The sequence below is a fragment of the Marmota marmota genome, unplaced genomic scaffold (genome assembly GCF_001458135.2).
Source record: "Marmota marmota marmota unplaced genomic scaffold, marMar, whole genome shotgun sequence".
Taxonomy (NCBI): domain Eukaryota; kingdom Metazoa; phylum Chordata; class Mammalia; order Rodentia; family Sciuridae; genus Marmota; species Marmota marmota.
Genome location: NW_026000000.1, coordinates 11740699 through 11765979, shown reverse-complemented (window position 1 = coordinate 11765979; position 25281 = coordinate 11740699). Strand labels below are relative to the sequence as shown.

General features: G+C 44.7%; 1 protein-coding gene across 3 annotated transcripts in view; it reads right to left on the bottom strand.

Moving 5' to 3' along the window:
* The window catches only part of Rasgef1a (RasGEF domain family member 1A), a 79431-nt gene that overhangs the window by 31392 nt on the left and 22758 nt on the right, over positions 1-25281 (bottom strand). The window contains exon 3 of one of the 3 annotated variants that reach the window (XM_048807562.1): positions 24834-24894. The exons of the other annotated variants lie outside the window; for them this stretch is intronic. The gene's annotated coding sequence lies outside the window, so the exon portion shown is untranslated. The remainder of the gene's footprint in view (positions 1-24833; positions 24895-25281) is intronic. 3 annotated transcript variants of the gene reach the window in all.

Genomic DNA, 25281 nt, shown 5'->3' with positions numbered 1-25281 from the left:
CCCCAGCGACCGGGCACTCGCTTTCCACAGCTCTGGCCTGAAGCATTTCACAGAACTCGCTGTCCTTCCATTTCCTTGAGTGAACACCGGGAACAAGCAGCTGCTTTTGCGGGAGGGCTAATCTGAGAGACCCCAAGGATCCCCGAGGTAGGTGGCAAAGTGAGGTGTCTTCCCGCGCCCAAGACTCCCAGCACTCAGAAGAAATCCTGTCAGGTGGTTGGTTTCCCTTCCACCGTGTTCTGAGGCCCCAACCCTAGCTCTTGAGACTCTGGATGGCAGAAACCAGACTGAGCCAAGGAGCAACCTGCCGGGAAGTCTGGATTAAAGAAGCAGAGACTAAACCAGAGAGGGAGCTGAAGCCAGGTTCTGGGGAAGGCAGAGCTGGCAGCCTGAGGGACCACTAGGGAGGAAAAGGATGCTCTCAACTTGAATGGTACAGAGAAGAACAGGGGATGCCCAGAGAGAGGCCAAGACAACCTCAGGAGAACTCACAACCTTCACCCACCCCCTGCAGGCTCTGTGCCTGGCAGCCTTCAGGACAGATACCTCTCCTCCCAGTTCCTCCTTCTCCTTTGTCTGCTCCCTTACCAGAAGCACAATTAGGCACTAGGCTGTCTTGATGGAAAGTTATTTCTGTCTTGAGGAATTCAGGACTGTGCTGGGTCCATTTGCTGACCTCCTCTATTTCTGTCAGTGCTAGTCCTGGGGCTGGACCCCATTTCTCATGGCTCCAGAGAATGCACTATTCTTACCTCATGATACAGCACCCTACAAGTGGGCAGTTAGGGGAGAACTCCAGGCAGAAATGGTGCAGCCACCATCTCCACCACTTCCTCCACCACCAACTTTCACACTGTCCTCTTCCCCATTCTGTCATGGCATATTGTTTCAGCCATCCAACAGATAAAAGCTCACAGTGGCCTCTGCTGTTAACTAGTGGTTAACATCTGGGCCTTCAGGCCCTTGGGCATACATGGCCATCCCATCTCTTCAGACCACTCTGGAGTTCCAAGAGAGGTAAAACCTAGAGTCTTAGTCTTACCTCTGGGGTAAATTTTAGGCATCCTCCCCCTGCTTTCCTCATTCCTGTCCCATGACCCTGCAGGATCTCTGGCCCCTATGATGGTCATGGCATTGCCTCAGGAAGTCTATGTGGACAGTCAACAGCCCTGCTGCTACATGCAAGCCTTCCCCTCTACCTCTCTGAGCATGACAATCTAGAGGAGGGTGATGGGTGTTTAGCCCCTGTTGTCTTCCTATACTGTTCCAGTCGCTTCCCATCAACAGATATCACCAGTATTGCCCAAGGACCTCAAAAAGGTAAGATGCTTCTCTTGGAGTAAAAGAGAGCACCTCTGTCCTGGTTTCTGGCAGACAGAGTTGTCTCCTTTGCTCACAAGTATAACCTGAGCATTCATGTGTACATCTGATCCTCAGGCTTCCTTGTGCCCAAGGTCTGATGACAGGGGAGCTGACCCCTGCCAGATATCCTTCTACTTGAAGCTGTGGGTGGGACTATCCTTCTGGGGGGGCATGTGAAGACCAATGTGGGACCTCCACTGTCCTCATCAGCTTCAGAAAGTAGAGAATGAGCAAAGTCTGGTGTGGCTAGTGGACTTCTGCCAGGACTTCTGGAAAGATAAGACACATAGGAGACACCCCCTCCTTCCTCCAGGCAACAGGGGCTGGACATGAGACCTGGAACAGTGTTTCCATCTTTAACCATAAGAGGCACCTCTGAAGAAGGGCTGGAAATCCTCATTCTGGGATAACAGTGGCCCAGTATATCCCCATGAGTGCAGGATCAGAGGCTGGACCATAGCAGCAGGCTCCTAATAAGTGTCAGCACTTGCTACCCCAACACTGCAAGCAAAGGATCCCCATTACAATCTGAGTCAGGTCCCATCCCTCCTCTGTCCACAAGTTCCAATGTCTCCTGCCCTGATCATAATCAAAGCCAGAGTTCAGCAGCTGTACTGACCCACTCCCACCTGAGACCTCAGCTCTCACTGCTCAGTCCTGGCATGGAACATACTTCCCCTGGTGTCTGTGGGTACTCTCCCTCAGGTCTCTGCTACTCAGAGACCTTGGTCTCTGTCACCTTTCCAGTGACATATTTACAATGTCTCCTTCTACCCTAGCAATTCTTCCTCTCCACTGAACATTTTTTCTTGTGGTTATTCAATCTGACACTCTCTTGTTAGCCTGCTCCTAAAAAAATGTGAACTCCATGAAGACAGGATCTTTGTTTACTGCTACAACACAGTGACTAACATTTCCACACATATAAGCACTCAGTGCCTATCTGTGTAATACATGTATGCACATGTCTGTGTATATGCAAATATGGATATTAATAAAGATGTGGAATAAGGATATAGATGTGGTATATGGATATGGATGTAGATGCAGATATTGATATGGATATATATATGACTACAGATATGCATATAGCCAAGAATATTGATATAGGTATGTTTAAGAATATGGATAAGGACATAGATATAGATATGTACATGCATATACAAATGTAATAGGGATATATATTTGGATACAGATATGATGTGGATATGGATATAGATATGGAATATGGGTACAGATGTAGACAGGGATATGAATATAGATAGAAATATGAATATGGATATAAATAGAATAAAATAGGAATATGGATAGGGATAAGGTTATAGATATGGAATGTGAATATAGATAGATATAGATATAGATATAGATGTATATATCCAGCACAGGACTCATATACATAATAATAAAGAACTGAGAATGGGGCTGGGGATGTGGCTCAAGCGGTAGCGCGCTCGCCTGGCATGCATGCGGCCCGGGTTCGATACTCAGCACCACATACCAACAAAGATGTTGTGTCCGCTGAGAACTAAAAATAAATAAATAAATAAATATTTAAAAAAAAAAAAAAAAAGAACTGAGAATGTCAAAAAAGTCAGAAGACCCAATTTTTTTAAGTGGGCAAAAGTCATGAAGGGATACTTCACAAAAAGGCAATAAACCTAAGGAAACACGTTCAACTTCATTAGTCATCAGGGGGAGGGAAATTAAAACCACACGGTGGAATCCCTGGACACCCACTGCAATGCAAAGTTGAAAAGGCAGAAAATGCCAAGTGCTGATGAGGAGGTGGCACAACTGAAACTCTCAGCTGCTGGTGCTCCGCCACTGGGACAGCCACATGGAAACACAGCTGACCATGCCTATGAGAGCTGAGCATGTGCAGACCCAGGAGTTCCACCCTGGCCCTGTAAGCCTGGCAGAAATGCTCACAGACTCACAAGAAGAAACACATCAGCTCTGCTCACAAGGGACCCAGGCGTCCTCCACAGAAGACCAGATTCCTGCCAAGCTGGAATTGGCCAATGGAACATTCCAAGAGAAGGATGAACAATGACAGACATACATACACAAGGGCAAGTCTCACCACCATTATGTGGAATTCAAAAAACTAGGCACAGATACTGAAGTAGGACCCCATCCATATCTAGCATGGCAAAGGCACCTACTCCATGGGGAGGCTGGGAGGTACAGACTAGAGGGAAGGGGCTGGGAGGGGCCGAGGGGCCAGGGAGCTGAATATGGGTGCCTATTATCCCACACACAAAAAAAATCACAGAGCTGAACATTCTGACTTACGCACTTCTCTGTACATAAGTACAAAACAATTACATTAAGAAAATTGAAGGAGAGGGTTGAGGGTGTAGCTTGGTGGTAGAATACTTGCGGAGCCTTGGGTTCCATGCCCAGCACAAGAAAGGAAGGAAGGAAAGGGAGGGAGGGAGGGAGAGACGAAAGAGAAGGGAAGGGAAGGGAGAAATCTGAAGGAGAAAAAATGAGAACCCTAGTGGGATGGGCAAAAGCTGTCTGAGCCCCAGGGTCCTTCCAGGTCTAGTGGAGCCACACCTCCGACCAGAAGCCAACTCAGAGGCAGGAGTATATTAGGGACACTGGGTACCTGGGCCTTCCTCTCATCCCCTGAAGAACAAAGGCAGTCTCTGGTGAAAACACCTGCTCCCTCCTTTAAAAGATATAGATGCCAGTTGGGGCAGGAAGTGCCCAGTGGATTTTGGAGGATGAAAGGTGGCCCAAGGCAGGCAGCAGACCTTGCAGAACAGAGGAAGCGGGATTCCTAGTGCTCCACAGTGGGGACTGACAGGATCATACTCACCTGCTGGCTCACAAAGACCCTAAGGAGGATATAAGCACATGGGGACTGAGGCTCAGGATGAGGGGCCAGGTAACGGTGGGGCTCTGGCTCCTAACTCTGGCCTGCTTTCTCACCCAGGACACCCCATCTGCCAGGTGACCTCGTACCTGTTTGAATTATCAGTTCCCAAGAATAAAGCCAGGCCCATGATGCCAACTCAAAGTGGCTTGGTGAAACCTGAAGTGGAATGAATCAAACACTAGGGGAGCTCTAGAGACATCTTAGCTCCATGCTCCACGTGGGCCTTCTGCAGCTCCAGCTCTGTCCGGACCCAAGCCTCTTATACACAGCCAGTCTGCAGAGAGGTCCCCCCTGCCCAAAGCCACATCCTCCAAGTCCTCACTAAAGGCCACACTGCAGGATGTCAGTGCCCCCAGAAGTTGTCACTTATGGCCTTGTTGCAGTCACACCCAAGCACTCCTGAAGTTCAGGGCAGGTGTGTCCAACTGCTAACTTTGCCCACTGGGTAGACTTGATGTCAAAAGAGGACCCATAAGGCTCTGAAATTTCCCTAACACTGTACCATTAAAACTCCCCCTTGGAAGATAATATTCTAAGCAAACAAGAAACTAATGGTTTTAGGCCATACTGGAACAAAAGGTTATTTGTTGGGAAGATAAATGGGGTCAGTTGATCCTTCTGATGACCCTCCCCATATCACAGAGGGAACTGTTCTGCCTGAATGAACTACCCAGTGGGGCAGCAAGTGTTCCATGGGCCTCTTCCTATGGCCTCAGCTTGCCCTTGATATCATCCTGAGGTGATAACAAATTAGGGGTGAGCTGTGAGATCGCCCTGGGTGTATATATACACAACTAACCACGTGTATATAACCACGTGTGTAACTAACCATAACTAATGCACTGACTGCTCAGGACAGCAGCTGTTCTTTGCGCTCAGGGCTTCATTGCTCTCCTGTCAAGAGGCTAGGAGAAGGAACTCGGCACATCCTTTAGTATCTACAGCCACGACAGCTATCCCACAGGTCCAGCCCTCCCTGCTGCCTTTCTGCTGTGTACAGGGACTGGATAGATTGCAGAACCAAGAGGGGCAAGCAGATATCTGACAGCAAAGGCTGAAAGGGCCTTGCAGAAGGCTATGGCATGGGTACCACATCCTAGTGAGCACGGAGCCCACCTTGGCTGAGCCCAGAAAAGTAGCTCCACAGGGAATTCAGCCTTTTATCAAAGACATGAGTGGCACAAACTGGCAAGGAGTGGCCCTTCTTCTAGGCCAGAGGCAGTTCGCCACCCAGTCTGGGCCACCTCACCGCTGTGACTCAGCACCACACCTCAGGCAGGTCCCAGAGCCTGGGGGTAGAAGAGGCCAAGACAGGGGCTCTGAGGCTGAACCTTGCAAAAGATATTTAACCTCAGGCTAGGTAGGCCTCAGGCCTGAGGCATAACTGAAGCTGTGCTCAGGATGAGGCTTGCCTATGGGTTAATGCGGATCCATAATGAGCTGTGAACTCAGGGACAACAGAGGTCAGGAAGACCAGAGGGATGAGAAGGAACCACTGAGATTGGCATAACCCTTTCTCCACTTTGCAGGGAGGGAGACATGATGTGCCTTGTTCATAGGTGCAGAGCCTTTTGGGCAGGGGAGGTTAAGCAGCAGGATAGCCCAGACCACTGTCCTCTATCTCTGTCACAGACACCCTCACCCTGCCCCACATTTGCTCACAGCCCAGCCTCATTCTTGACTGTGTACCTACCCCAGGACCCACACTGGTCATCATGATGAGGAGCATGTGCAGGGTGCCCCACAGTGGAACTGTTATCTGTTTTGGCACCAACCCAAACCCCAATGCAGTTTGGATATAATTTCTAGCCATCTCACAGGCTGGGACCTGCTCAAGGCTGCACTCTCAGCATCTTCAGGTGCAAGCAGGGTTGGAAATGCTTCTAGTCCTCACAATGCTTTTGTGAGCAATAGAGAAAAGCACCTTGTCCCCATAGGGTGTGGCTAGAGAGCAGAGAGCCCACTTGCATCTCAGTCCTGTGCCCCTGGTATGGCAGTCATGTTCTGAAGGGAACACTGGATGGTGTGTTTCTCAAAGGCATTTGATCACAGAGCTGCTTTCTCCTGATGTTCCAGGAGTCCATGGAGGGGCCAAGGGAGGCTCCTCAATGGGCCCCTGTGGTGGCTAGACACTCTTGTCCATCTGCCCATCTGCACCTCGTCTAGCTGTGAATCTACAGCAACTGGCCCTGTCTGCATGTTTGTCTTACCCATGTCCAGCTTCCTGGGTCAGGGCTGGAGGGGGTTCCTGCCAGAGTGGCAGCCACAGCAGAAGGCAGCTTCCATCATTCCTAATAATGCACACTCATTCCCTTGAATGTGCTCCTTAGGGAAACACATTAAGGTGCCACGATGGATTTATACCTTTTTCACCTGAGGCTTCCAAAGATCCTCTCATCTACTTCTACTTCCTAGAGGCCAAGACAATTCTGATATCCCCTGAAAATCTGCATCCTGCGGCTACTCTGAACTAGTGGCCAGTCCATACCGCCAGTATTCAGAGCATCTCAGGGCTGTCAGAGATGCAGGAGGTAAAAAAAAAAAAAAAAAAAAAAGGCAGAAAGTCCTGGCTGGGGGCTTTGTCAGACAGAAGCTCTCAAACTGACCCACTTACCTGGGAACTTGCTAAAAAAGCAATGCCCAGGACCTCACAGAAATCATTCCTGCCCCCAGGGGTATGTGAGAACTGGGGGTTAGGGGACGTCATTGTTTGGGGAGGTAGTGTCAGATCTTAGATTGTAATGTGGGACTCCTGATCCAGGAGTGTGGAGAGGCCTCTGTACCCAGGGAGGCCTGTGCACATACACAGGGGACAGTGAGGGACACATCCAGGGTGGGGAGGCTGGGACATGGCATGGGGTAGAGAACAGAGCCTCATTTCTAGAGCAGTGGACCCAGAAAGGCTCAAGAGCATCTGCCTGAAGAGTCAAAAAATAGGCTTCCAGACACCCAGGAAAGATGGGGTAAGGCGAGGGCAGGGCTCAAGCAGGTGTTAACTTGATATGAAATGGGTCATGATACTCAAATACCTTCCTCACCCAAGGCTCTTAACACCCACCCCATCCGAGCATAGGATTGCCTTCAAGAACACACCAGCACAAAACAAGAAAATGTGAGGACGACCTTGATACCCTGATGAGAAAGATGGGAGAGGGAGGGGGAAAGGAAGTAACAGGAAAAGCCCCACCAGCCAAGGAGCAAGCTGCTTCATGGCAACAAATACATAGCAAGTCCTGAGTCATCAATTTTCACCTGTGAAATCTGCAAAAATAATGGTGAAGGTGACAAAGAGTGTCCGCTTATGTTTGGAGGAAAGGCCGGGGTCACTGGTAAGAAAAGGAGAATGGTAGCAGAGAGGTTTCCACAGGTACCCCACGGGAGCCGAGCTGCTCTTGGAGGCAGGCATCACCTAGTGCACAACACATCCATGTGCAAACATGTAGCCTTGTGTGTGTGCATGTGCATGTATGTGCAGATTTCTTATGTATCTGCATGTATCTGCATGTATCCACATACACACCTGTAAAAGAATCAAGCAGATGCCCACCTAAATGCTAATCAGTGTGTCAACCCCCACTGGCCAGTTTCTCTCATGCCCTTTACTCCTCTTCTCTCCAATTCTCCTTATCAAGTCTTTCTCAAGCTTGCTCCATGACTGTGAATGGCTTTATCACCAGTATAAGACATTGCATGCTCTTTTTCTAAAACCAGGTCCTAAGGCACCTAGCTGTCTTTGAGGAGGCTGCCCACAGGTCAGGAGGCAGGTCTGGATCAGCTGCAGCCACCAGAGGTTTCCTTCATGGCTCTTATAGTCTCTTGGAGAAGGGAGACTTGTTCCAAACATCTGGGTGGCTCCAAGAAAGGGAGGGAAGATGAATTGATGTTGAGGGTCAGAGAGGTGGTTGGTGTCAAGAACAGCTGCATCAGGCAGCATGGCCCCCCCACACACACACCCGGGGTCTTGAAGGAGCAGTTATAAAGAAGCAAGTGAGTCTCCTCTGCCATCTCACCCACAGGAAACCTGTTTTGGTATGTTCTCAGCATTGCTCATTCATCACTCCTCCTTACCAGTTACCCCTAGCTTCTCCCTCCAGCTGGCAGACCAGAGGCTCCACCTGGACCCACACTGGGAATCCGATTGGGGAGCAGGCAAGTGGGCCTCCCAGCCAGCCTGACACATGCCTTCCTCTCCACACAGGGGGATTTTATTATCTCAGGGATGTGACAACTTGACTCTTACTTCCAAGACTTAACCCTCCAAATTGTCCCTCTCCCTCTTCCTCTGCCCCAGCATATTTCTACCCTGCCACCTCCTGCAGAATGCCTTTCTAACTCCTGAAGTCCTCAAGGTCAAGTCCCCTTCAGCTGCCAGCCCACTCACACAGTGCACTTCACACCCTGGTCCTTCTCCCCTCGCCTTCCATGACAGCCAGTGGCTCTGAGAATCTGAGCTTGGACCTCCTGACCAGGCTCCATGGAGTCAAATGTGCTATAGTCAATTAGTGATGTCTGCCTCAGGTATGGGAGGAGAGGAACGAGGCATGAGAACCTGGATCCTAAGAGAACCCAGCGCCTCCTCATAGGTTCCTCAACAACTGGCTGGTATTTTGCATTCCTATTTTGCATTCCTAACTAGACCATTCTTTTTTTTTTTTAATTAATGAACATTCACTATGTGTCACATAGTGATCTCACAGATATAATTCATTATATGTCACATAGTGATCTCACAGATATAATTCACTATGTGTCACATAGTTATCTCACAGATATAATCCATACTCTATGGGTTACATTCCCAGGGGTTAGGCCATAGGAAGGGGAGAATAAAAAACAAATTAACAAAATCCAGATGGTAATGAGCACAGTGATGACACAAAGCCTGTAGGTCACAGGAAGTATCACCTTAAGCCTGGAATTAAGATGGGAATGCTAAATTGGAGTCATCCAGGAAGAAATTGCTAGGCAGGGGCACAATAAACGCAAAGGCCCTGAGGCTGAAAAGTGCTTGGTCCATTCAAGGACAGAATGACTAATGTTGTGGCCTATGGCAAGAGGTGGCTGCCCTGGGAATTTTCCAGAAGCTCAGCAGAACTACCAGGTTGGAAGACAATGATACCTGGAAGGCTTTCACACCTTCCTCTGTGGCAGAAAGCCTTGCAGGTCCCTGAGGAGTCCCAGAGCAGCTGGGAAGCCAGCTTCTTCAGGGATGACCTAGAAATAGCTATTTCTAGAAATAGTGAATGGAGACACTCTACTATTCTAGAACAGTTTTAGCCATGTTGAGCTGGACACCTCACACCCTGTCCTAAAGGTTCCACCAGGGATCATGGGGATCCCTTAAAATGGAGGCCAATTTTGCAGATTGAGGCTTGTTTTAATTTTTAAAAGGGGAAAGAGGGCTGGGCCAGCCAGGCATAGTGGCACATGCCTGTAATCCCAGCAACTCGAGAGGCTGAGACGGGAGGATCGCAAGTTCAAAGCCAGCCTTAGAAATGGTGAGGCACTAAGCAACTCAGTGAGACCCTGTCTCTAAATAAAATACAAAATAGGGTTGGGGATGTGGCTCAGTGGTCAAGTGCCCCCAGGGTTCAATCCCTAGTTAAAAAAAAAAAAAAAAAGGAGCATGCTAACAGGGACACTGCATACATCGATGATTCATAGCAGCACAGTTCACAATAGCAAGACTGTGGAACCAACCTAGATGCCCTTCAATAGACGAATGGATAAAAAAAATGTGGCATTTATACACAATGGAGTATTACTCATGACATAAAAAATTGACAAATCATAGAATTTACAGGGAAATAGTGGCATTAGAGCAGATTATGCTAAGTGAAGCTAGCCAATCCCTAAAAAACAAATGCCAAATGTCTTCTTTGATATAAGGAGAGTAACTAAGAACAGAGTAGGGACGAAGAGCAGGAGAAGAAGATTAACATTTAACAGGGATGAGAGGTGGGAGGGAAAGGGAGAGAGAAGGGAAATTGCATGGTAATGGAAGGAGACCCTCAGGGTTATACAGTGGAGGAGGTAGAGAGAGAGGAGGGGAGGGGAGGGGAGAGGAGGGGAGGGGAGGGGAGAGGTGGGGAGGGGGGAGGGTGGAGGATGGGAAAGGCAGCGGAGCACAACAGACACTAGGATGGCAATTTGTAAATCAATGGATCTGTAACTGATGTGATTCTGCAATCTGTGTATGGGGTGAAGGTGGGAGTTCATAACCCACTTGAATCAAAGTGTCGAATATGATATGTCAAGAAATTTGTAATGTTTTGAACAACCCACAATAAAAAATTAAAAAAAAAAAAAAAGAGGGCTGCGCCATTAGGATTGGGGTATGAATAGGGATAGAGGAAGCAGCACTAGGAATTCTTGCTCTTTTCTACCTCTCAAAATCCATAGTCATCAGGAAAAGTGGAAAAATGCTCCCTCTTACTCTTGGAATCAAAGGAACCAGTTTTCCCATGTCTGTGTCACTTCTATTCCCAAGAAGATGCACCAAGGCCACCAAAGATCACTGCCTGTCTCCCCCAACCCCTCTCTGAGTTCAGAGGGGCTGGTCCCTGGGTTGCTGGCCATTTGTTCTCTGGCCAGAGTCCAAATGCCCATGGCACAATTCTGGAAATGTAAGCATGGCTTGTGTGGACTTTCGGTATCTCAATATTTCAAAAAATGCTTTTGCAAGAAGAATAAACAGAAACTGGAATCCATAAATAGTTCCTCCTGGCATGAGACAAAGGGGTCCCAGCCAGCCCTGGGACTGTGATTAGGACCCATCACTGCACTGCCAATGTGTGGCGTGGGTGTCAGCCCATGGGCGGGTCAGCTGGCGTCCACTCAACTGGGCACAGAGTTTGTTGTGAGGCCCTGGGAAAGCCCCTGCCCCTCTATGGGTCCGTTTCCCATAGGGACTGGTAATCCTAAGGTCCCTGTAGTGACTCCCTGATTCAGCTGAGGGAAGAGGTGGAGCAGGCAGGCCTGGGGGGTGGGGGGTAATACAGTGCTGGGACCACCCTCTCCCACCATCTCTACCCTCCCTGCGGAGCCTCCCAGAGGGTAACTGCCAAACCCAACTTTCGCGCACACACTGAAGCCTCTGGAAGAACTTGCTATATTGTTGGTGTCACCACTGCCTGTCCACTACCTGGCCCTCAGTCCTTATGACTATGTGACCCTGGCATGGGCAGAATGTGCCTGAGATGCACACGGGATTCTGGGGCCTAACCCTTCATCTCTGCATCCCTGGCCTCTGGCTGCAAAGGGCAACATGTATGGAGGGACTCCACACAGAATCGTGCGCCCTGTCCTGGTGTGCAGTGCAGCCCACAATGTGGGGAACAGTGGGCTGGCCTGGATCCTAAAAAGGGAAAAGAGGGTGCTGCCTTCACCTCCTGCACTCCATCTGTCCTCAGTTTCCCTCCTTGGGGTGGGGGTTGGACCAGGTGGAAGCTGGGTCACCAGCCCTCTGGGCAGATTCAAGTCAGCCAGGCAGGGACAGGGCCACCTGGTGTCAGTCATGCAGAAAACAGCACTGTTGAGGTGTGGGCCTCTGCTCCAGCTCTCACTGCTTGCTCTGCTCTGTGGAAAGGGCCCAGGGAAACTGTGGGAGCCTGAAAGCAGTTGGACATCTGTAACATGCCCCTCACAAGCACAGCACAACCAGGCTTCTGATCTGGTTGTTCCAAAAACTGGGAAGACTTTAGGGTCCCACAAACTTCTAGGGACATCCAAAGAGGGTGTAGGAGCCAGGTGACAACCCCCCACACACCTTCTGCCACTCAGTTGCTGCCCACAATTCTCAGATAAGAGACTCTATTGAGAGCTCATGTCTAAGATCCTGGGCTATCAAGGATCAGGACAACGGGGAGAGTTTAGAGGCAGCCTGGGCTTGCTATTGTCAGGGGTGGGGAGGGATGTCTCAAGACCAGCCTGGCCTTGTCGATGGTTGCAGGTTTATGTCTCAGGACTAGTCTGGTTCTTGGTGTGTGTGGTGGGGGACTGTCTCAGGGCCAGCTTGGCTTTGTTTGGGCATCTCAGAGCCAGCCTGACCTTACTGAGGTGGTCTGGGGATCTCAGGGCCACCGTGGCCTTGATTCACTAGGCTTAGCTTTTCCTTGTCCTTGGCCAGCTCCCAAACTCTTTTCCCAACTCCCTCGGTCTCCTGGGCTCTTCCCTCCCCCATCTGCAGGGATCCTGTCCACTCACTCTCCCACTTCACCCTCCCCTCTGGATGAAACCCTCAGCCATCCTGGGCCTCGTTCCTGGAGCTGAGCCCATGGTTATGCTAGTCTTACTCCCCAGGGTGCTAACCAGGATGCTAACCCAGGGTGCTGCAGGCCAGGGTGCCTTGCTCTTCCCTCCTAAACTGCTCCCCCGATCCCCTTCTCACACATAGCCACAGTGACCTAAACCAGATTTTCTCTGCACAACAATGGCTCAGGACTTCCAAGACATGCCTCCCTTTCCTGCAGTCACTTGGGCAAAGACACAGAAAAATACTCTCTTCATACCCATGGACAGCAATCTTGGCCCAGTAGAACCCCTGACCTACCTGGCAGGACAGTGAGCCAAGAAGGGTTGATGCAGGTGGTTGAAGTTCTACCTTAGGAGGTTTTAAATGAAATAGCACCGATGTTCTCCTACACTTGAGCTTCTTAGCTTAATTCAATGACTTAAAATATTTTGGATAGTTTCGCTACTTTTCTGCAGAGTGTGGGGAGTGTTGGGGAATTGAACCTATGCTTAGCACATGCTGAGCACATGCCATACAGTAAGCCACATCCCCAACCCCAACAATACTTTTTTTTTTTTTTTTTTTTTTGGTACCAGGGGCACTTAACCTCTGAGCCACATACCCAGCCCTTTTTTATATTTTACTTTGAGATAGGGTCTTTCTAAGTTGCTGAGGCTGGCTTTGAACTCACAATCCTCCTGCCTCAGCCTCCCAAAATCGCTGGGATTACAGGCATGCACCAACACACCCAGCTAATACATTCTTTTTAAATTTTTTTTTATTTGTTCTTTTTAGTTATACATGACAGTATATTTTGACATATTATATATTCATGGAGTATAACTTATTCTAATTAAGATCCCATTCTTGTGGTTGTACATGATGTGAAGTTCCACTGGTCATGTATTCATATATGAACATAGGAAAGTTATGTCTGATTCATTCCACTGTCTTTCCTATTCCCATCCTGCCTCCCTCCCCTCCATTCCCCTTTGTTTAATCCAAAGAACTTCTATTCTTCCCTCCTCCACCCTTATTGTGTGTTAGCATCCACATACTAGGATGAGGTATGAATGGCATAAACATGGCAAGAATTTGACCTTTGGTTTTTTGGGATTGGCTTTTTCCACTTAGCATGATAGCCTCCAGTTCCATCCTTTTGCTGGCAAGTGCCATAATTTCATTCTTCTTTATGGCTGAGTAATATTCCATTGTGTATATATACCACATTCATCTGTTGAGGGGTACCTAGGCTGGTTCCATAGCTTAGCTATTGTGAATTGAGCTGCTATAAACACTGATATGGCTGCATTGCTATAGTATGTTGATTTTAAGTCCTTTGGGTATTAACTATAGATAACTGGGTCAAATGGTGGTTCCATTCCAAGTATTCTAAGGAATCTCCATACTGCTTTCCATGATTGGTTGCACCAATTTGCATTTCCATCAACAATGTTTGCGTATATCTTTTCCCAAGTCTCCATGCAGTCCTGAAACTCTGAAAACACACCAGAGCCACTTTGAGGTTCTGGTGGGCACTACCTTTACTTCCTCTCCTTTTTCATGTAAATTTTTTATTTATATATGACAGCAGAATGCATTACAATTCTTATTCATATATAGAACACAATTTTTCATATCTCTGGTTGTATACATAGTATATTCACACCACTTCGTGTCTTCATACATATACTTTGGATAGTAATGATCATTGCATTTCACCACCATTAATTACCCCATGGCCCCCCTTCCCCTCCCACCCTTCGGCCCTATCAAGAGTTCGTCTATTCCTCCCATGCTCCCTCTCCTTCTCCCACTATGAATCAGCTTCCTTATATCAAAGAAAACATTTGGCATTTGGTTTTGGGGGATTTGCTAACTTCACTTAGCATTATCTTCTCTAACTCCAACCATTTACCTGCAAATGCCATGATTTTATTCTTTTTGCTGAGTAATATTCCATTGTGTATATATGCCACATTTGTTTTTAATCTATTCATCCACTGAAGGACATCTAGGTTGGTTCCACAGTTTAGCTATTGTGAACTGTGCTGCTATAAACATTGATGTGGCTGTGTCCCTGTAGTGTGCTGTTTTTAAGTCCTTTGGGTATAGACCGAGGAGGGGGATAGCTGGGTCAAATGGTGGTTCCATCCCCAGGTTTCCAAGAAGTCTCCATATTGCTTTCCATATTGGCTGCACCAATTTGCAGTCCCACTAACAGTGTGTGAGTGTACCCTTTTCCCCCACATCCTCACCAACACTTATTGTTGTTTGTATGCATAATAGCTGCCATTCTGACTGGAGGGAGATGAAATCTTAGAGTGGTTTTGATTTGCATTTCTCTAATTGCTAGTGATAATGAACATTTTTTCATGTATCTGTTGTTTGATTGTATATCATCTTCTGAGAAGTATCTATTCGGGTCCTTGGCCCATTTATTGATTGAGTTATTTGGTTTTTTGGTGTTTAGCTTTTTGAGTTCTTTATATACCCTAGTAATCAGTGCTCTATCTGATGTGTGAGGGGTAAATATTTGCTCCCAAGATGTAGGCTCTCTGTTCACCTCACAGATTATTTCTTTTGCTGAGAAGAAGCTTTTTAGTTTGAGTCCATCCCATTTATTGATTCTTGATTTTAATTCTTGTGCCACAGGAGTCTTATTAAGGAATAACTTCTACAGTGTACTGAACATTTCACGCACTGTTTTCAACTTGCTCTTTTTTTAATACTTATTTTTTTGTAGTTGTAGTTGGACACAATACCTTTATTTTTTATATATATATATATATATATATATTTATTTATTTTTATGTGGTGCTGAGGATCGAACCCAGGACCTTGCACATGCGAGACGAGTGCTCTACTGCTGAACCACAACCCCAGCCCTCAATTTGCTCTTTTATCTGGACAAGTTCTCGTGTTTTATCACAGCTGAAGTATATTCTGTCTGGTGGCTGGAGTATCTGTCATGTGTGATATATTCCCTTGCAAATGACACTGAGGTATTTCCCAGGTTTTGGTGACTACAAACATTCCAACAATGAGTATCCTCCACCCAGGATTTTTACTCAAACAGGACCATATATGAAGAATAAACTTCTAACATTAGATCGCTGAATCAAAGGTTATGTGTACTATAAATTTAAGGAGACATCACAGAAGTGCTTACAAAGATAATGGCAAGACAGTAAAAATGACAGAGTGTGGATCTCCAAAACTCCCCCATAAAAGTAACAATAAGATTAGCAAAAAACTTTTTTAGAACTTTGGAAGTTTGTGGAAATCCAGGGAATATTTACTCACAAAATGCAACTGAATTTCAGAAAGAACTACAACTTTGTGGCATTTAAATTTGCTCTAGTCCCATTCCTGACTCTATTCCCCAGTGCCTTGAAAAATATGACCCCACATTCATCATGAAAACCAGTAGCCTAGCAGCCACTGGAGTGAACAGAACAGAGATGGAACTCTTTCAATTCCTCATTCCCAGAAATTGTCATTATTTCACCTGTCCTGTGGTTTCCTTGGAAACCCTATTTGCAAGGATGCCTGTATTTGACCTGACTCAGAACTCACCAAGTACAAAAAAACCTATTCCCCTGGCTGATCATCAAGAACAACTGCAGGCATTTAACTTCACATTTAAAGCAATGGTTAACAGCTGAATCCAGCAATAAACTAATCAAAAGGATTAAAAGTTCCATATCAAGATGTCTATAGAAGCTTGGAAAAGTTGCTGTATATTCCTGGGAATCTAAAATAGGTGCATGCTCAGGGCTGTGCAAATGCTCAGCAAAGTCCTTAGGAAGACCCAAGTTCTCATTTTTGGCTGATTATGAGGCTCTGTGCAAGCTGGAAGTGAAGACTAAGGCAGAGTTATTAACGGCCTAGCTGACAGCTAAAGGCATGAAGGCATGCCTCAAGCACACAGAGCCCCTCACCAGAGACCAGGAGACTTATTGGCTCCACACATTGGAAAATTTTTTGTCTAGTCATTAAATGACCACTAAGATAACTGAGCAGGAATTTTTTTTTAACTATGTGAAATCTCTGTTTTACTACTGAGCAGGAATTTTAACACCAAACACAGACTCTGCAGAATTAATTTTCAAAAACCATGAAACAGACAACTATTACTACAAAAGCAAACCCCGAAGAGGGGTGAGACTCTGATTTCCAGAATTTATTTACTAGACAAAAACTTTAATCAACTATTTTAAATATGTTCAGAGAACAGAAGGAAGCCATGCCTAAAGTTACTCAAGGAAAGTATATAAACAATGCTTCATCAAATAAAGAATACCAATAAAGGAATACAAATTCTATTTTTAAAAGCACAAAGTAGAAATTCTGGTGTTAAAAATTAAGCAAATGAAATGAAACATTAACTAAAGAAAACCAACTGCAGATTCGAACAGCGAGAAGAATCAGTGAACCTGGAAAAAGGTCAATTGAGATTACCCAGACTGAGAAACAGAGAGAAAAATAAATAAATAAATAAAGTCACCATAAAGGATACCAAAATATCCTTTAGGTTAGTCTCAGAAAAATAGAAAAGAAAGAATACTTAAGAAATATGCCCCAAAGTTACTAAATTTGAAAAAAAAATTATGTTAATCTCCATATCCAAGAAGCTGAACAGGTTGATTTCCCATCAGAAGACATGGAGGGCAGAAGGCAGTGGGATAGCATACTCAAATTACTGAAAGAAAAGAACTGTCAACCAAGAATTATTTATATAACAAAATTCTCCTTTAAAAATGAAAAAGAAATTAGCCAGATAAATAAAGCCAAGAACTTGTCTCTGGGAGACCCATCCTACAAGAACTAGTAAAGGGAGTCCTTCAGGCTGAAATTAAAGGGCACCAATCAATAACCTGAATCCACATGAAAAAATAAAGACCACCAGTAAGGTTAACTATATAGACAAATCGAAAAGACAGTGTAAATCACGTGTATATGTGTGACCTATCTGGTTCCTATTGACACCATACCTTGAGATAGCTTCCTGATAGGGAGCAAGCAGGAGGCTGGACTTTCTGCTACAGAATCCTTAAATACCAAGTAAAAAGAATTTCATTCTGAAGAGCCATATCAGACTAGTTGCTTTTGCCCTCTCTGGACAGATCACCTGTCTGTCTGTCTGCCTGCCTGCCTGTCTATTTATTTATTTATTTATTTAATGTATGAAATAAACCCCAGATACAGAGAACTGAGTTTACCATGTTCCATAGTTACCACCAGTTGTGCAAGGCACTTATTTTGCTATAATTTATCTTATTATTGTTTCTAATTTCCTATCTGCCTATTTCATTTTTCCTCATAAGCACCCAGTCAAATGTACTGTATAAGGTCTTAAACGTGTGTGTGCGCGCGCATGTGTGTGTGTGTGTGTGTGTGTGTGTGAAAAACAGAAAAACAGCGTTGTTTTGCAAAAAAAAAAAAAAAGACAGTGTAGTGTATTTTATGCTCATAATTCTTTCTCCTATTTAAATCAAAAGACAACTGCATGAGACACTAATTTAAAATGTGTTGATGAGCACACAAGGCATAAGAATATAAATTTTATGACAATAACACCACAAAGAAGAGGGGGCAAAAGAACTATAGAGAAGCAAAGTTTTTCTATTCTACTGAAATTACATTTGTATTAATCTAAACAGCATTGTTTTAAGTGAAAATGTTAATTACAACCTGCCAGGAAACAACTAAGGAAATAACCAAAAAATATATATAGTAAAAGAAATGACAAGTGAAGTAAAATGGTATACTAGAAAATAAAAGAAGGTAATAAAGGAGGAAGAAAGGAACAAAAACAACATGAGCAAACTCTACCTTATCAGTGTTTGCACTAAATGTAAATGATCCAACAATTGCTTTTTGTGAGAGATACATTTCCCAACTTCAAAACTCAAGACAAAACTACTGTAATCAAGACTGTGGTCCTGAGAGGTGGGAGGGAAAGGGAGAGAGAAGGGAAATTGCATGGAAATGGAAGGAGACCCTCATCGTTATACAAAATTACATATAAGAGGAAGTGAGGGGAAAGGAAAAAACAACAAGGGAGAGAAATGAATTACAGTAGATGGGGTAGAGAGAGAAGATGGGAGGGGAGGGGAGGGGAGGGGGGATAGTAGAGGAGAGGAAAGGCAGCAGAATACAACAGACACTAGTATGGCAGTATGTAAAAACGTGGATGTGTAACCGATGTGATTCTGCAATCTGTATACAGGGAAAAAATGGGAGTTCATAACCCACTTGAATCAAATGTATGTAATGATATGTCAAGAGCTATATAATGTTTTGAAGAACTAATAATAATAATAATAATAATAAAAAGACTGTGGTCCCGGCAGAAGGACAGACATATAAGTCAACAGAACAAAACTGAAAGCCAAAAAGTAAACCCATAAATCTATGCTCAATCAATTTTTTACAAGAGTTTCAAGATAATCCAATGGGGAAAGAAGAGTGTTTTTCAGCAAACGCTGCTGGGACATCTGGATAGCCACAAACAAAAGAATGCACTTAGACTTGCACCACACATCACAGACAAAATGAACTCCAAATGGATAAAAGACCTAAATGTAAAACAACATAATTCTTAGGAAAAAAGCATAAGGCATAAGTCCTTGTGACCTTGGATTAGGCAACCATTTCTCAGCTGTGACATCAAAAGCACAAGCAACCAAATAAAAGTGAGGAGCTGAACTTTATCACAATAAAAAAATGTTTGTGCTTCTAAGGACACTTTCAAGAAACTGAGGGCCAGGGATGTAGCTCAGTGGTAGGGTGCTCTTCTGGTATGTGAAGTTCCTGGGTTCAATGTTCAGCTCCATGGATGGATGGATGGATGGGTGGAAGAGAAATTGAAAAAAAACTTCCCTAAGCATGGGAGAAAATATTTGCTTACCATATATGCCATAAAGATCTAGTATGCAGTTGAGGTTGTGGCTCAGCAGTAGAGCACTCGCCTAGCATGAGCGAGGCCCTGGGTTCAATCCTCAGCTCCACATAAAAATAAATAAATAAAACAAAGGTATCGTGTCCAACTATAACTAAAAAATAAATATTAAAAAAAAAGATCTAGTAACCAGAATATGAAAAGAACTCATACAATGCAATGATAAAAATACAAGCCAATTAGAAGTGGTCAAAGGATCTGAAAATAGACCTCTAAAGAAGATAAACAAATGGCCAAAAGCACATGAAAAATTGTTCATCATCATTAATTATTGGTAAAATGCAAATCAAAACACAGTGAGACATTACCTCATATCCACTGAGACGGCTATAACAAAAAAGACAGTTATTGAAGATGCTGAAGAACTGAAGCTCTCATACACCGCTGGTGCCAATGGTAAAGTTGTATAACCACTTCAGAAAATAGTTCCTCAAACTGTTAAGTAGGGTAATCATATGATTCAGCAATTCCACTCCTACATACATATATATCCAAGATATTTGAAAACCACGCCCACACACAGATTTATACACAAATGTTCCTAGCAGTATTGTTCATATTAGCCACAAAATAGATACAACCCAAATGTCCATCAGTGTATGAATGAATAAACAAAATGTAATAGACTCATACAATGGAATATTACATGGTAATAAGAAGGAATGAAGCATTAATACATGTTACAATGTGAATAAACTTAAGAACATTATGCTAAATGATACAAACTAGATACAACGGCCATATATTGTATGATTCCATTCATATGAAATGTCCAGAATTTAGGCGAATCCAAAGAATCGTAAAAAGAAATTACAGGTTATCAGGTGCTTGTGAGTATAAGAAGGGGCACTGGCTGCTAATGGATATGGGATATCTTTTTGATAATGAAAATGTTCTGGAATTAAATAGTGGTGATATTTTCGTAGCTTGTGAATGTCTACTAAAACCACCGAGTTATTCACTTAAAAACTGTAAACTTTTGTATGTGAATTATCTACTTCAATTGTTTAAAAAAGAACAAAAGACAATGGTCAACATCCCACTCCCAAGACAGCACCAAATTCCTCTCACATTCACCACAATCTAATAAGTGAGAATGAGCCCATACAGACTTAATTTGCATTTCTTTAGTTATGAGAGTGAGCTAATAAGGCATTTTCTTCTTGAATTGTCTCTCCTTAGGCTTTCCCCTTTACTCTGTTAGCTTGTGGATTTTTTTTTCTGATTCATTTATTCAATGATCATCTATTGAGTTAGTATGTACTTTACATTGTTGTGGGCAGTGGTGATACAGTTATCATTAATCAAGTCCTGGCCCTCATGTTATCATTATCAAGGGAAGGCACAAGTATTGAACAAGTAAATACACATCGGCTGTTTTATTACAAGCACTGTGAAGAAAACGAGAGCAGGTAGGAAGGATCAGGAGTGGATGGGGGAGGGAGGGTTTGTTGTTATTGTTGTTTTCATATCAACAGGGTGATCAGGGAAGCCTCCTCTGATCATGCGACTCTTCAGCAGAGACCTGCAAGAAGCAATCCATGTGGATCCAAGTACAAAGGCCCTGGAGCAGGAGCATACCTGGTCTGTTAAGAAACAGTGGGAGACTAATGCTGCTGGGTGGAACAAGAGGTGAGCAAAGACCAGGTGCAGTGTGCACGACTGTATCCTAGCTACTCAGGAGGCTAAGAAAGGATCATAAGTTCTAGGTTAGCCTTAACAACTTAGCTAGACCCTATCTCAAAATAAAATTAAAAGGGCTGGGGGTATAGATAAATAGTAGAGCACTTGCCTAGCATGTGTGAGGCCCTGGGTTCAATCGCTGTTACCACTTTAAAAAAAAAAAAAAAAGTGAGGACAGGGCTTGGGACCTTATGGGACAGGCTAAGGGCTTGTTTTAGCTTTCTAATCCCCCTTTTCCATGAGTAATACATTCCAATACCTCCATGAATGCATGAAAAGGATAGTATTAAACTCTATATAAATGGGTTTTTTTCCTATATATACATACTATAATACGCTTCTCTTTGGCATATCCAAATTGCTAGTCTCATTCCACTTACGATTTAGGGCCATTATTAAGTAAAATAAAGGTTACATGAAAACAAACACTGCAATACTGTGATGGTCAATCTGATAACTGAGATGGCTAGGTAACTTAAGGGCAGGTGGTGTATACAGCATGGAAACACTGGAGAAAGGGATGATTCACATCCCTGGCAGGACAGAGGGATTGTGGGAGATTTCATCACAGTAAACTCAGAAGACTATGCAATTTAAAACTTATGAATTGTTTATTTCTAAAATTTTCCATTTAATATTTTTGGACCATGGTTGGCTGTGGGGAAAAGAAACCACTGAAAGCTAAACCACAGATAAAGGGGGACTACTGTACCACAAACTAGAGGCTTAAAACAATTAGAATGTATTCTCTCAGTTTGGGAAGCTGGAAGACTAAAACCCAGGTGTGAGCAAGACCAGGCTTCCTCTGAGGTTCTACGGAAGAATCCTCTCTTACCTCTCCATAACTTCTAATGTTGGGGGCAATCTTGACTGTCTTTTCTTGCAGCTGCCTGATTTCAATCTTTCCCTTTGTCATTGTCCCATGGCCTTCTCTGTCTCAACATCTCCCTCTCCTTCTATGACCATCAATCATTGGATTTAGGGCACATACTAACCCAGTAGGACCTCACTAACTTGATTAGATCTTCAAAGACCCTGTTTTCAAATAAGGTCCCATTCAGAGGTTTCAGCCCCCTGAAACACTATATGGGGGGGCACTATTCTCCCCAGTATGAAGCTCCTTCTCAGACCTTTGGCATCTCTTGTGTCTGCGGTTGCCTCTGCCTCTTTCATTTGATGTAGTCTGAATAGAGAACAACCCCTGTAATCTAAATCACTCTGGCTTATTTATAGAGGCCAGTCTGCAGGGGCAAAAGTGAAGTTGGATACTGGTTAGAACCCTGCAAACCTTTCCATTCTGCAAAGTATGATGAAAGTTCATGCAATCCCTCTATGTCCCTTTGTCCATGTATATGCTACCCATCCACTAGTCATTTAGTCTCAGTTTTCAAATGGACTGCCATGACATCACAGTGCTTAAATTCAAGCAACCTTATTTTACTTAATAATTTCCCAAATCACAATATTCCAGCATCTGTTCTGGGGAGGGTGGTCTCCACCAGGGAGGTAGCAGGGCAGGTGGAAAGAAGTAGCAGATTCTAGACTTTACATAAATATAGGGTTTGATCATTGATCAGATATGAGTTTGATTGCAGATATGGCTTGAGCAAAGGAATCAAAACCTCTGGATTTGCAAGAGCATTTCGTGTAGGAAGACATCTGACTTCTAGTTCACGAGAGTGAACCAAATGTGCATCAGCCAAACCTCAGAGAAACAGGAGAGCAGAGGATAAGCTGTAGACAAGGGTAGGTCCCAGGTAGATGTGAAAGCAGCCTACACTTCTAGACTACAGGAAGCAGAGGAGTGGGGGGTGAATAGAAATTCCACCTTTGAGTAGGAGGGGAGGACATCTAAATAGAAGGTCACATGGAGGTCTGTATCACCTAAGGGGTTTACCCTCTCCCACCACAGGACACAGGCAGGCCATTACCCAGCCTAAGACAGTTTTCTAAACAAGCATTCAGTGTGGATCCCAGGGAAAGTCTCTCCTAACTCTGGCATCAGAGGGAGAGGTGCTGGCCCTGCACCCAAGCTTGGTTTATAGTACAGTGCTGATGCCACCTGCATCACCATGCCATTTCTGCCTTAGATTTCCATGCAGGGGAGGGCTGTAGTGAGATATGGCCTAAACTTCAGATAGCAGAGGGAATACACAGCACACCCTCTGGAAAGTAGCATTCATATGGTGCTAATTCTGCAGGCACACCTTGTAAATCATGGAGACATGGCTGCCTCCACCTAAATTTCACTGATTGTCACATGAAGTCCACCAGGCAATGCCTAGTAGATTTGTAGAAGTGGATCCATCCCTTGGGCCCCAGAACTGTAGGGCCACCAGTGTGTAGCCCCAGCCTTGGAGAGCCACAGGGGGGAGACTCCAACACAAGAGCTGTTGCATGAACTGACCCCAGTAAAACCATGATGCCCAGAATGTGGGACATGGAATCAAAGAAGATTGTTCCAGAGTCTTAAGATCTAATGTTGTTCACCCCATTGGGTTTGGGACTAGCTTGGGACTAGTTATTCCTTTCTTCTCACCTACTTCTCCTTTGGGCATAGGAATGTCTACCCTTGGCTTGTCCTATCATTGTATTTTGGAAGAAGGAAACTCATTTGATCTCACAGGTCTCGGCTAGAGGAATGTGCCTAGAGATGAACCATGCCTGAAATCTCCCCCAAAGATGCTTTAGATGAGACTTTATATGTTGGATTAATGCTGGACAGGTTAAGAATTGGGGGATCTACTGGGATTTATGTATTCTGTATGGGAAGACATGAGTTTTGGGGGGCCAGTTGCAGAATGATAAGGTTTAATTGTTTGTCCCCTTCCAAACTCATGTTGAAATTTAACTGTCATTGTAACATATTAAGAGATGAGATCTTTAAGAGGTGATCCAGCTATGAGCACACTGGGGGTGGGGGGTCATGTCATGATGAAAGAGTGAGATTGCCCCCATTTTGCATGTTTGTGTTTCTTTCTCTTTCTCTCTCTCTCTCTCTCTCTCTCTCTCTCCTCCTCCTCTTTTTTTTTTTTTTTTTTTCTCTTTCTCTGAGAGGTAAAACTACACTTTGAAAANCTTGTTTCCCTTTCACTGTGTGAGGACACAGTAAGAAGACCCTCCCCATATGCTGGCATCTTGACCTTAAACTTCTCAGCCTTCAGAACAGTGATAACAGTGATAAAATAATTTTTTGTCCATTATGAATTACCAGGTCTGTGATGTTCTGTTACACCAACACGAACAGACTAAAACAGCTTCTACTTGTCTCAATTTTTTAAAGTATTTCAATGGTTTCCACTGCCTAAGAAGGAAGACAAAGCTGTTAACTTGGCCAGCAAGGCCCAGATTCCCCTTGGGCAGCTCTGCTCCCTGCCTGACAGGCTCCAGCCTGCTCAGAATAGGCCAATAGGTCAGGAGCGTTTCCCAGGGTTGAAGCTGTCTTGGGATCATTCCAGAACCACCTGTTTCTGCCAGGTGGTAACCACCTTCCCATCTCCATCCACACAGCAGGTTCACTCCATTTTACTTTTTTTTTTTTTTAATTTCTTTCATTCCAAGAAAACCTTTGCTTCTCAAAAAAGCTTGGAAATGCCTGCCATACCCCATGTTGCCTCAATTTGGAAGAGACACTGGGAGCAAGGAGCTATGCCCACCCACCACCATATGCACTCCTCTTTGTGGTCTGGCTCAAGTCCTACCTCTGTGGTCACTGTGGGAAGAAGACCATAAGCACCTCTTCTCAGAGGGAAGGACACAGACCTGTGAGAACGAAGAAAGCAGGTAAGGAGTTCTGCTCCTCTCCTATCAGACTTCCCTGTGTGGGCACAACCTTCTTCAGACTATTACAGATTTGTGTAACAGCTGTGAGGGAACCTTCGTTAGAATGTAATAAAAGTCACATGTAATAAAAGTCACATGACAGTGTCAGGCCCAGGAAAGTGCCCAACAAACTCAGTGGGCCCCCAAGGGGATGAGGTCAAGAGTCTTGGGGCAAGGAGCCCCTGGTTAGGTGGAACCAGGAGACATGTTTTGGGATGAAGTGGCCCCATAGCATGGACTTGTCTGGGTCAACAGTACTCACTGTCCAGGTCTGGGGTTGGGGCCATCCTGATGGGGAAGACCTTTGAGCTGCTGAAGAAGGATGAG